This window comes from Myotis yumanensis, unplaced genomic scaffold (assembly GCF_028538775.1).
Source record: "Myotis yumanensis isolate MYYU_CA2020_CCGP unplaced genomic scaffold, mMyoYum1.0.hap1 SCAF_3, whole genome shotgun sequence".
NCBI lineage: Eukaryota > Metazoa > Chordata > Mammalia > Chiroptera > Vespertilionidae > Myotis > Myotis yumanensis.
The window spans coordinates 85333187-85345433 of NW_027223754.1; the positions used below are offsets into that span (position 1 = coordinate 85333187).

The window sequence follows — 12247 nt, forward strand, 5'->3', positions numbered from 1 at the left end:
CAATAAATGCAAGAAAAAAGAAAATGAAGGACATATGTGGGTGCCACAGAAGAGGTAGAAACGATCGGATTTAACACTGTGATTAGAAGTCCAGGAAAAAGAGAAACTAAACATGATAATGATGGTGAGGGTGCTGGTGGTGACAACCAGCATTCATTGGCCCCAAACTGGGCCAAACACTTTATAAGCATTTATCTCCTCTAATCTTTACCACCTTATGACATACGTCCTATTATTACCCCCATTTTAGAGTTAAGGAAACTGAGGAGCAGAGAGATGAAGTAATTTGTGCAAACAGAACCTGAATGATACTTACAAAAATAAGGAATCCAGGCAAGAGAGACTTGGGGAGGAGGATGAGGTCATTTTTGCACAGAGTGTCAGTTGCCTATCTGGGTGAAGCTGAGCCCTGAATTTCAGGTTTAAATGTGTTACTGCCAGAGGGTAATAACCTTATCTACATTTTCTTCTTCTTCGATTTCTTCGAGAGTACACAACAAAGTAGAAAATCCCAAGCTTTCTTAAATCAGGACAGATTATCTTGACTGCTCCCCACATCCACCATGCCTGTCACTGTGACAAAAGGAAATTAGATTCATCTGATAAGATTTGTTTTTCACAAAGCTATGTGGGATGATTACCCAGTACCCTGTGGTCTTCTAGGTGTTTGCAAATTGATTTTTTTGATGATTTGCTCCAGTAATTTTCCAAGTATTCAGTGTTTTTCCAAGTTCTTGAGCTTTACAATATGAGTGACTTAAAATTCATATTTGCCTTCCCTGTCCTGTATTGATGTGAAGTTTTAAGGTTGCAATTATTTAAGGTATTTTTTTGGATAAAGTATATGCCTCAGAGGGAACATACAAATACATATAACTATAAATACATATGTGTATGGGTATAAGGTGATTTTTAATGCAGAATCCCTCAGAGTTTTTGACTGTAAGCAGAAAAGGAAACATATTGAGAACATATGGCTATTTCAAATATCCCAAATAAGTTAAGATCATCACTTTTTAGAAATGTTTATATGGTGAATACAAAAAACCTCACAACCTCAGAAAGAAAAATTGTTCTGTGAACACTAACCAAAAGTAAGATACAACAGAATTTTAAAAATGTATCTCCTCTCTACCCAATCCTGAAGCCAGGATTTTGAGGGAGTGGTATCTGGCTAGAACATCATGAGAAGATTCCATTTTTTGGTGGATACTATCTAAAGTCCAACGCCAGGCACTCGGAGGAATAAAATCCCAGACCCAATGCTTCATGAGGGGCTCTATTAAATGACTGTTAAGGGCCTTTGCAGCTCAAATAGTCCAGGCATCTAAAAACTGATTATGAGGATGATTAATGAAAATTATGGCAAACTGTTTTGAAAAAAGCAAGACTGTGAAAATACCAGATATAACTCAGGCAGTCATCTCCCCATGAAGGTAAAGTTTTTATTAGATACATGTCTGTAGAAGCATCTACTATGCTCTGAGTCTCTTACATATCATAGGTACCCAAAGAAAGTTTTTGTCAAATCCATGAAGCCAAAAATCTATTTTATGAAAATGAATGATTAATAGGATGAATAGATTTGACAGCCTTCATTTGAATGAAACTCACCTGCCATATGAAAGCAAAAGCAAGTTTTAAAACAATAACAAAAAACACAGCTCCTGGGTAGCAGCCCTCTTCATCAGCCCTGAGGATTGCATTATTGCTGCTTCCCTAAACACTAACTAAACCCTCAATTGTCCCTTTGTTAAACTCTCTGCTAAGAATGTGTCATCAGTTTCCTACTAGGCCACTGGTTAATAGTCATAATAATATTAGCTCATAACAAAATAAAGATTAAATTGAAAAAAAGGTGTGTAAAGCATTTAGCCTGGTTCAGAGTATGTGCTCTCTAAATATTACCTAGTATTATTATGGTTGGGCTTTTTATTTTCCTATCAGTTCTGTCCTACTTGATTGGATAAATACAAATTACCAGCTGATGATCAATTTCTCCTCCAAGCTCTTAATTATGAATTTTGAATGAGCATATATTTAGCCTAGTATTTGTCTCATGAAGGATGACATTTGTTTTTGTGTCCCTTAAAATCCCAAAGGACTTAAAAATATAGCAAATTCCAAACAAAGTTATATGACATCAAGTCTTTTTCACAGTCATTTCTCGGTGTTAATGGCAGTCTAGGAAGAACCTGAGGAACCTGCAAAGAGTGCAACACCAGTGGGAATGAAGTGTGGCTTTCAAACACCTTGAGGTTTTTTTCCTAATAGCAACTGTTTGGAGAGTAAGCAAGATAAACGATTATAGCAGAGGCTGCACTTATTTGGTAACAGTTTGAAACTGACTCGTCACATCAATACTAAGATTTCTAATATTAATCGAGTATATCATGAATTCTTGCCACTCCTCAATATTTGTAATACCCAATTTTCTTTTTTCTCCACCCACCCCCTCCCCAATTAACTGACTTAGTGAGTGAGCTCTTTGAATAGCAAACACACAGCTTGTACACCGAACTACTCTGCACTTAACAATTTTTGTTTGTTTATTTTTCTGGAAATCTTGCTGTCCTTCTCAAAGGAATAGCTTTAGGCAACTTAAAAAGCCCTACAATATCCTAAAATGTGCCTTCTTTCAAACAAGAGCACCTTTTGATCATTTGCTCCAAATCCACAGTAAAAGGGAAAATTATGGTAGAAAAAAACAATTGAAACATATATTTTAGCACGGGACTGGCTGTTTCCCGTTTTTTCACCTCATATTTAATTCCTTATTTCAGGAACTATTTTCACACTGTTTAGTTATACCTTTCCCTCTGCTTTACCGTCACGCCCACTCCAGAGGTAGACAGAGGCCCTTTCAGCTCCCTCCGCCTCGATCCCTCCCCCATCCCCCGCGGGGCTGCTCCGAAATGGGGTTAAAGCGTTTTCTAACAAGACCAGTCTTTGCCTTATTAAACCTAAATTGGCGCTTTAGTAATAATAGAATAAAAAATAAAAAAAGAACTTGGCGTTCCCACACCGGGAGTCGAACCCGGGCCGCCTGGGTGAAAACCAGGAATCCTAACCGCTAGACCATGTGGGAGACGACAAGGGTGAGGCCCAGCTGAGGCAAATTGAGTCTCTCACTTCCGCCCGCCGCGCTGCGCAAGTCCCGGGTGTTAGCGCTGCTTGTGCGCCTGCGCGAAACCTGCGCCGGGTTAACCCCTGCCGGCTCGCGGTGTAGCCCTTCGCTCTTTACCGAAGGCCCGTGAATCCCCTTCTACTCCATCCAGACTCCAGATATACACCGATGTGGTGTTTCCAAGTACAGAAGGCCTGGTGTTTGGATTTCAGACTCATTAATAAGAAACAAGAGCTGTGTGAGGTCCTGAAACCGCCGCCGCGGAGGCCAGAAGGTGGCTGGCGCTCCTGACCCCGCGGCGTCCCGGCAGCGCGGCCGCCCGAGCACCAGCTCAGCTCCCCGGAGCCCTCGCGGAGCCACCCCCGTGCGTCCCGCACCTGGGAAACCCCCGGGCCGGGGCCCTGCAGCGGCCGGGCCGCGGGTTCCCACGGCGTCGGTACAGCCCGTCCCCGACAGGTCCATCCTTCAGAAACGGGCGAGGGCCGCCTGCCCGCCCGCGGCGTTCCAGGTTCTGTCGACCCAACGGCCGCCGGCGGCTTTGTGTCGTGGGAGGAGGCGGTGCTGGTTGTAAAGGCGGCTCAGCCCGGGACAGAGTCCCTGCCGCAGCCGTCCGAGTGACGGGGTCCTTGTGGTTCCCCAGCCCGGCTCCGCGGCAGCGGCGTGGCGCTGGGAGAGTTTGGCGGCTGCGACGTGCTGTGCGGGTTCGGGGAGTGCACGCGGAGCCCGGTCTGCGGTGTCCTCGCCGCGGCTTGCGCGGCAGGCAATTGTCTTGACTCGCGGCGGGCCCTTCGGAGCCCTTTCGGACGCTGATTCTGGTTCTCGGGCCTCCCTCCTCCTCCCCACCTGTCAAAGGGACTTAGAAGGTCTTCGCTTTCTCCCTAACGGAGGCTCCCTGAGGCTTGTATCAGCGAGAGGAGAGGGGAGAAGACACCTGAGAGACTATTCTGTTCGTTCTGTTCTTGCATTTATTAACATGGACGAGGCTCCCTAACAGGGAATGAACAGGACCCACATCATTGAAACAATGAAGCTCTGAAGAAAAACTAGGTCCCACTGATTATAAACCTACTGTGGGTGATAGACACATGCAAATATGTTTGTTCATTTAAAACAGTATATCTGTGAGGTATAAGTCAGTATAACTGTCTTTTTTTAATTTAAATTCTTTATTGTTGAAAGTATTACACTATGTCTCCTCCCCCGCCCCCTTCCTGCCGCTTCTGCCCCACAGCACATGCCCTGCCCGACCCCCCCCCCCCCCACGTCTGTGTCCATTAGTTGTGCTTATCTGCATGCATACAAGCCCTTTGGTTGATCACTTGCCCCTACCCCGACTCCCGTCCTCCCCTGCCTTCCCTCAGTATAACGGTCTTATCCGCATCTTCTGGTGGTTCTTCCTATGCTCTCTTAGCATCTTTGAACCGTTTGTTTTTCAATCATTGAGACAGCTGCCTTCCTTTGAGGGACATCTGTTTTGGAAAACTCTCCAAAACAAGCCTCATCAACTATACAATCCCCTACATCTGTGGTTCTCAATTTGGAGGTTGAGATTTCACATGTACCTTTCAGTTTTGATCATTTATTTTTTAAAGCATCTTAACAACTTTAGAGATAAAAGTTGTCAATGTGATACATACATCAGATAGACACCATCATTAGGATATTGCCAAAATGCAACTTTACTTTTGTCTCTTATTATTCCCAAACTGAAATTTGTCCACTTTTCCCCTTGCCACTGGATGAAAACTTGAACAATAACAGGAAGCCCTATGGTCACTTTAAATAATAAAGCACAGTCAAGAACAATATATGCTTCCACAACTCAATCTTTGTTCTAGTTCTTTTCTACCTCCCAGGCTTGGGCATGATTTCAGGTGAGGGGCAATGGCGAGGAGGATGGAGCTCCTACTGGCTCACAATCGTGGGCTTCTCTTCCCAACGCTGTGGTCAGTGGCATCACATCGGTAGCCTGAGGTGGCCATGCTGGGAGTGTTTACACCACAGAAATAGGCAAGTGCTCCAAGATAGGGCTTTTTTACCTTGGAGAGTTGGTGGGCTGGTTAAAAAATAGTGATAACCTGGTTAAATATTTAACAGCACAACACAGCCAGGGTCTGCTTTCCAGGAAAGAGGGTGTGATCTGCTTGCTTCTCATTTCTTCCCATTTTCTCCCTTCGAGGCTCCCAGGACCTCCAAGATTGGAGTGTAGAGGAAGGGGAACCAAAGATTCTTGTGGACTGGTACTGTCAAAAGCCAGCTGCCTGTTTTCTGGGCCTGAACATATTTTAGGGCCGACTCTTTTTCCCAGTGGGTTCCTCAGAGGCTTCCCTGCTTCGACCCCTGGGACAGTGCCTTCCAGAAGGCCAGCCGTCTTCCCCCAGTTTGGGTCTCACACCAGTGGTACCAGGATCAACAATGGCTTTGTTTAACTGCAGATTCACTTAGTTTAATTGCAGATTCTGCAAATGAGAACTTCTGGGAACAGGGCCTGGGAGTCTGACTTTAAACAAGCACTTCCCCTCAAAAATTATTCTGATGCCATTAGAGTTTGAGAAACACTGACCTACATGACAGTAAGTTCCCTTCGGTCTCTGAAAGACCATGATCCCTGAAGCACCATTTCTATCATTTCTCATTTCTGCTCAAAAACATGGAGGGGAAAAACCACAACATTTCTGGTTGCCTGTTGAGTAAAATCTACCACCTTGGGCAAGCCTTCCAGGCTTTCCATAATCCAGTCCTCACATAACCTGCTAATATTATCACTCCTCTCAGAGACCACATTCCAAATTACCCCACTTTTTCTGGCCCTCTTGTCCCTCGTGCTTCCCTGCTCTGACCCCTTTGCTCCACCTCTTTCTGTACTGTCCTCCCCACTCTTCTTTCTATATCTGATCCAAACCCCAATGCCAGGTCAGTCCCCCTGGCCACAGGTCACTCCCATTTCCTCTGAATCCCAAAGCACAGGCCTTTTAAAAATGTGATGGGGGTTTATGCCTTGCCACCTTATTAAGTTATTTAATAAGAACTCCATGAATAAAAATCAGGTTCCATAATCCCCTTGGGAACCCAGTCCTGCACTCATTCTGCCAAGTAGTTCTTCCTTTTATCTAACGTAAATACTTCCTGCTGTACTTATGTGTGAAAGCTGCCCCCTTTTAACCAGCAGCATGAACAAAATGTTCCTAGGAGGCGGGAAAAAAACACACAGATTGTTGAAGTTTAGCCAGACCAATAAGTGAGCTGCATTTCTTTAGTTCGGTGCACACACACAAAGAAAGCCTCTTTGTTGACACAAGGAACAGCTATTCCTTTCCCATGCATCTAAGGCTGAGTCGCTGGGCAGCTGTCCCATTCCATCCACCATTTGATACTGGAGTGAAGCCCCAGACATATTGTACTTGCCTGGCATCTACATTAGCCCAAGAGGTGGGTGTGATTCAGGGCCTTGCCTGCCAGTCATCTAGGAGTTAGATGGTTTCCATTTCAGGGAGCTCAGGAATTACCCTTTATAAGGGCATCAAAAATAAGCACCCATTAAATTCCACTCTCCCAAGGAGAGCTCTGGCCAGCAGAGACCCAGCCTATGGCACAAAGTTAACCTCAAAGCTCGTTTGGGTAACAGCACCTGCCCCTGTTGGGGTAACTTAATCTTCATGGCCTAACATTAGGCTTCATTTCTAAAATTAGATCTGAGCTCAGGAGGCCACTGGGATGACAGAGCTTCCTTGGGGCTTGTTTAGATTATATAACTCTGTCCTTCACCTCTCCCCCAAGTCTAGCAACTCCTACTCATCCTGTGACTCAGGGCAAATACCCCTGAACTCCCAAAACTGGAGTAAGTTTTATGGGCCGCCCGTCAATCATTGGGCTACATGAATTCCCCAGCTTCTCTCTCCTGTAAACTCCTGATGGCAGAGTCCAGGTCTTATTTTGTTGTATTCAAGCATCTAGCACAGTGCTTGGCACACATAAGTATTTACCGGATGAATCAATCTCCTAAAATGTCTTCATTTCTTTGGGGACCCTCCTATAAAAGCTACTTTTCCCCCTAAATCGGCAAATAACAAGAAGAAAACATTCCTCAGCCGGTAAAAATATCTCCAAAGTGTGGTATCTTTCCTGATACATCAGTAGTACTCAGTAAATGTTTGACTGGTGGCTTACTTGACTCATTCATTCATTCATTCATTCATTCATTCAGTAATCAATCAATCAATCAATCCCAGAGGAATAGTCTTGGTTTCCACTTGGCATCTGAGTGGCAAAGCAACTAACTGAGAGTCTCAGTGAGCCATAATTTCAATATCTGAGCAGCTATCCTATATAACAAAAGCCTAATATGCTAAGTGTCTGACTGTTCAACCAGTCGCTACGATGTGCACTAACCACCAGGGGACAGATGCTCGGACCGGTAAGTTAGCTTGCTGCTGGTCCGGCCGATTGGGGTTGGGCAAGAAGAGCTGGACACACCATGGAGCCCTCCCGCAGCACCCGTGGGGTCCCTTGCAGGGGTGGGCAAACTTTTTGACTCGGGGGCCACAATGGGTTCTTAAACTGGACCGGAGGGCCGGAACAAAAGCATGGATGGAGTGTTTGTGTGAACTAATATAAATTCAAAGTAAACATCATTACATAAAAGGGTACGGTCTTTTTTTTTTTTTAGTTTTATTCATTTCAAACGGGCCGGATCCGGCCGCAGGCTGTAGTTTGCCCACGGCTGGGCACCCTCTCACAATCCAGGACCCCTTGGGGGATGTCGGAGAGCCGGTTTCCGCCTGATCCCCACAGGGCAGGCCGAGGGACCCAACCAGTGCACCAGGCCTCTAGTAATATATAACAAAACCACATTGTCTCCTGATATCCTTCCCCACCTCACAGACACTCTCTTTCCGCCCTCCCCACCCCCCACCCCCACCCCAACCTTCCTTTCCTCTGCTCTGATCACCTACGACAGGAAGCGCTTTGGCAGATCATCCTCACATTCATCCCTATCTGCTCCTACAGGGCTCAGCCCTGGGGCAGAGACAAGCTTTTCTTGTTTTTCTGGAGTTGTGTGAGTCCAGAGACTCCAAGGCCTGGCATCTAAACAATGTGCCCAGCATTATATTTCCTGCTCCATGTGGCAGTTGCTGAAATATTTAAATTATGGCCCTCTGTGACCCTCAATTAGTTTGCTATTTAAGTGCTAGGTGGAAATCAAGTTGGACCTTGTATGGGAGGTTAAAGCAATTTCTGGTTCATTTTCAGACTTCCCACCAGCAGTTCTGAGTTCAGTGAGCTTTCTAAACTTATTTTCTTTTTTCCCTGTGAGATAGTCTCAATTATCACCAATAGATTCACAATCATTAAGGAATTATGTCAAATTCAATGTCGATCATGGCACCCAGTATATATATGTGACAGTGTTTGACCTAAAAATAATAGCCATCACATATAAGATTCACTGTGCGCCAGAAAATTCTGAACACTTTAATATATTAATACTTTATCCTCACAATGGCCTAATGAGATAGGTACTAATATGATTCCTATTTTACAGATCAGAAAACTGAAAAACAGGAAGGTTAAATAATTTGCTAAAGTATTACAACTTATTGATAATAGAAGCAGGATTCAAACCCAGGCATTTTGTCTGTCTGGAATTCAAACTATTAATATTAAACTGGCTTTACTGTTATAGATATTGCTTAAAATAGGGGACTGTTTTGACAATAAAAATGATAATGTCTTTAGCAACAATGACAACATACATTCTGAGGCCTGATGGCATCCTCAGAGGAGAGTGAAGATGTTATAGACTTTTCTTAAACCAATGAAAATAAACAGTTCACGATCTAAGTCTTCATAGATACTGACACAGAGAAGACACCCTTGGTCCCTTTTTCCTTATCTACCAATTTTCAAAAATATTGCCTCCTTCATAAGTATCCAAAAATACATAAATGTTTTTCCTCTCCAGTCTAGGGCTAGAAATCTCATAACTTTCCCTCCTAACCTCTACTCAGAAAGCTCTTTATTATTGTTTACTGGTTGGTTGGTTGGTTGGTTGGTTGATTGAGGCAATCAACAACCCAGGAAGAAAGATTCATAAGGCATAAGACATTCTGCCCTTCTGAATGTAGCTATAACCTACTTGCCACAACCTCCTTGCCATCTGCACGTGGATGACTAAAGAGCATCTCAAACTTAACATGTTTAAAACAGACCTCTTGAGAGTCCACCACCCTCATTCTCCTAAACCAGATCCTTCTGGAGTCTTCCCCACTTCCATTCATAGCAGCTCCATTCTCCCAGTTGCTTCAGCCACAAATTTTGGAATCAACTGTGATTGCATTCCCTCATTCTACATCAAGCATGTCAAACTCGCAGCCTGTGGGCCGCATGCAGCCCACACCGAATATTTTTGCGGCCCAGCCAATATAACAGTATGTAAGGAACGTTTTAATAAAAATTATTGTTTGAGAGTGTCTAATAGTTTGGGATAATTAATTGGAGGGGTGGTTGTCATGTAACTTAATTTTTACAATATCCTGTTATACATAATTATTAATAACAAACTACAATGTTCGCTAATGACTGGTTACTATAATCGTGTTGCATTCATTTCCCTTACGCACCTTACGCGCAGGCACACCATTTCTCTCCACTAATACTAGCAGCGAGTATTTTAGCAGCCGATTGCCACGTCATTAGTCTTGGGCTGACTTGTTTGGCGTGCGCAACAGGAAATATGTCGCTTTTGGAGAACAAGAAAAATAGGTTTATTTGTGTTATGTTTATTAATTTGTGCAGTTATTCAGTGTCTGATAAGTTAATGTTAAAGAAAGAAACATTAATTTTTATTAAAATGTTCTATTATTTTATGTTAATAATTACTCATTTGTTTCAGCCCTTTGTACTCAGCATGTCTCTATCGAAATAAACCTACGTTTCTATGAAAATTGAAGCTTTTGTTTTTTTGTGGCCACATAAACTTAAACCTTGTTTATTTGGCCCGTGTTAGCCTTTGAGTTTGACATGCTTGTTCTACATCCAATAACTGAGGAAATCCTATTGACTCTATCATGAAAATATATCCAGAATTTGATCTTCTCCCTAATCCTCTTGCCCAAGTGACCATCACCTCTTATCTGGATTTCTGAAATCATCTCACTCCTGCTTTTGCCTACAAGTCCTCGCCCCACCTCAGCAGCCTATTCTCAGTGCTACAGCTAGAGGGATTCTTTTAAAACAAATCAGATCTGCCCTAGCTGGTTTGGCTCAGTGGATAGAGCGTCAGCCTATGGACTGAAAGGTCCTGGGTTTGATTCCGGTCAAGGGCCCATGCCTGGGTTGTGGGTTCAATCCCCACAACCAATCAATGGTTCTCTCTCATCATTGATGCTTCTATCTCTCTTTCCCTCTCCCTTTCTCTCTGAAATCAATAAAACTATATTTAAGGGGAAAAAATCAGATCCTGTCACTTTTCTCTTCAAAATCCTCCAATGGCTTCCCATCTTACTCAGAATAAAGGTCACATCCTGACTATGATCTACTAGGTCCTACATGACAACCACCCCCTCCAATTAGTTATCCCAAACTATTAGACACTCTCAAACAATAATATCTTTATTTGGAGTTCACTCTCAAGATTATAAAATGTTTAAAAAGAGGACTAGAGTGTAATACTGAGTACAGGGTAAGTCGACCACTGATTATGATCCAGGAGGAGCTGAATATACTCTTAGCAATATCCCCTTAAAATTAAGACACTGCGGGGAAGAGGGGTGGGAAGGGTGAGGGCAAGTGCCGGGGAGTAGGGGAGACGGGGGGTGGGGGGCGGTCAATGAGGAAAAAAGGAGACATATGTATTATTATTTGTAATACCTTAAACAATAAAAAAATAATAAAAAGCTATTCAGACTACATCAAAACAGTGCTCTCTCTCATTGCCTGTTCTATTGAAGTAGATGTTCTTTCTACTCTACCTAAAAGGAAACACATTTCCTAGTGACCCTCAAAAAACAGACACCCATCGGCATTGCTGTTAATCTCTTTTTCTGATATGTCCCTGGGCAAAGTGCCGAGCAAAGAACAAACAATGCTTGTTAAAGTAGAGACAGAAATTCAAGGGGGAAGCTATGCAGCAAAGGAATCAGAACTGGCAGCAGCAATATCCCTGTGGAAATAAATGAAGACCAACCAAAGGAGAAAAGCAAAAGCTATTTGTTCCGAGCTTGCTAGAGCAAGGGAGCCAGCCACTGTCACTTGTATTTTGGCAGAAGCGTGGGAAAGCAGGCAGGGGAGGGGGAAAGCTTTCTGGTGGAAAAGGGGAAATCTTCAGGTGTGCCCTAGTGGAGGCTGCTGGCATGGAGAGGCTGTAGGGGGCTAACTAGAAGCAGGAGGTCCTAGATGATTGGTTGAGGATGAATATTTGTTTTTCTCTGGTTGGTCCCAAGTTGGAAATTGGGACAAAATAGGGAAATTTCGACTTATACATCAAATCCTGGCCATTTGGGGGAGATTGTATAAAAGTTATTGTTTATCTTCCTGCACTGTCACTAGAGATAGCTCTTTGACTTCCTACAAGCCTTGACTTCCAGCAGGGTAGTTTATTGTAGGTCATGGTTGGGTTTCCTGGGCAGCTCGCTGCAGGCTGTGGGTCAGAGTTCTGTGTTTATGTATGGTCTGGCCATAGCCCATTTGTATACTCAGTCTCTCATTCCCAGAGGTTAGCAGTCTCCCAGAGTTTCAGAGCTCTTCTTCAGACCAACACACACAATCCAGCTTCTCCCTGCTCCTTCTTTCTGCTTGCCTGACTGGCCCCTCACCGGAGGCCCAGCAAGGCAGACTCTTGCCTTTGTTCTTCCTGAAACATCCCTCCTCCCTTGTCTACTTGAGCAAGTGCTCTCCTTTGCGCTCAAAATAGCTTTGAAATCACCCCTGTGTGACCTCTGATGACAGGCCTCCCAGATGCTCCAGTCCCCCTTCTCTTTCTGCAGCGTTTTATGTCATTTATTTATTTACAGCACACCTACTTATTATTTGGCATTAACAAATAGCCGTGACTGTGTCCAGTTTCAAGAATTTTCAGGGCCTGTGATAGAGCCACACCCAGAGAGGTGTTCAGAATGTGGA

At 43.9% G+C, this 12247-nt stretch overlaps 1 non-coding gene across 1 annotated transcript; it reads right to left on the reverse strand.

Annotated features, from left to right (window-relative positions):
* Positions 1-3016: 3016 nt before the first annotated feature.
* TRNAE-UUC (transfer RNA glutamic acid (anticodon UUC)) lies at positions 3017-3088 on the reverse strand. Its single transcript has one exon. It is a non-coding gene; the product is annotated as a tRNA-Glu (tRNA).
* Between the last annotated feature and the right edge of the window lie 9159 nt (positions 3089-12247).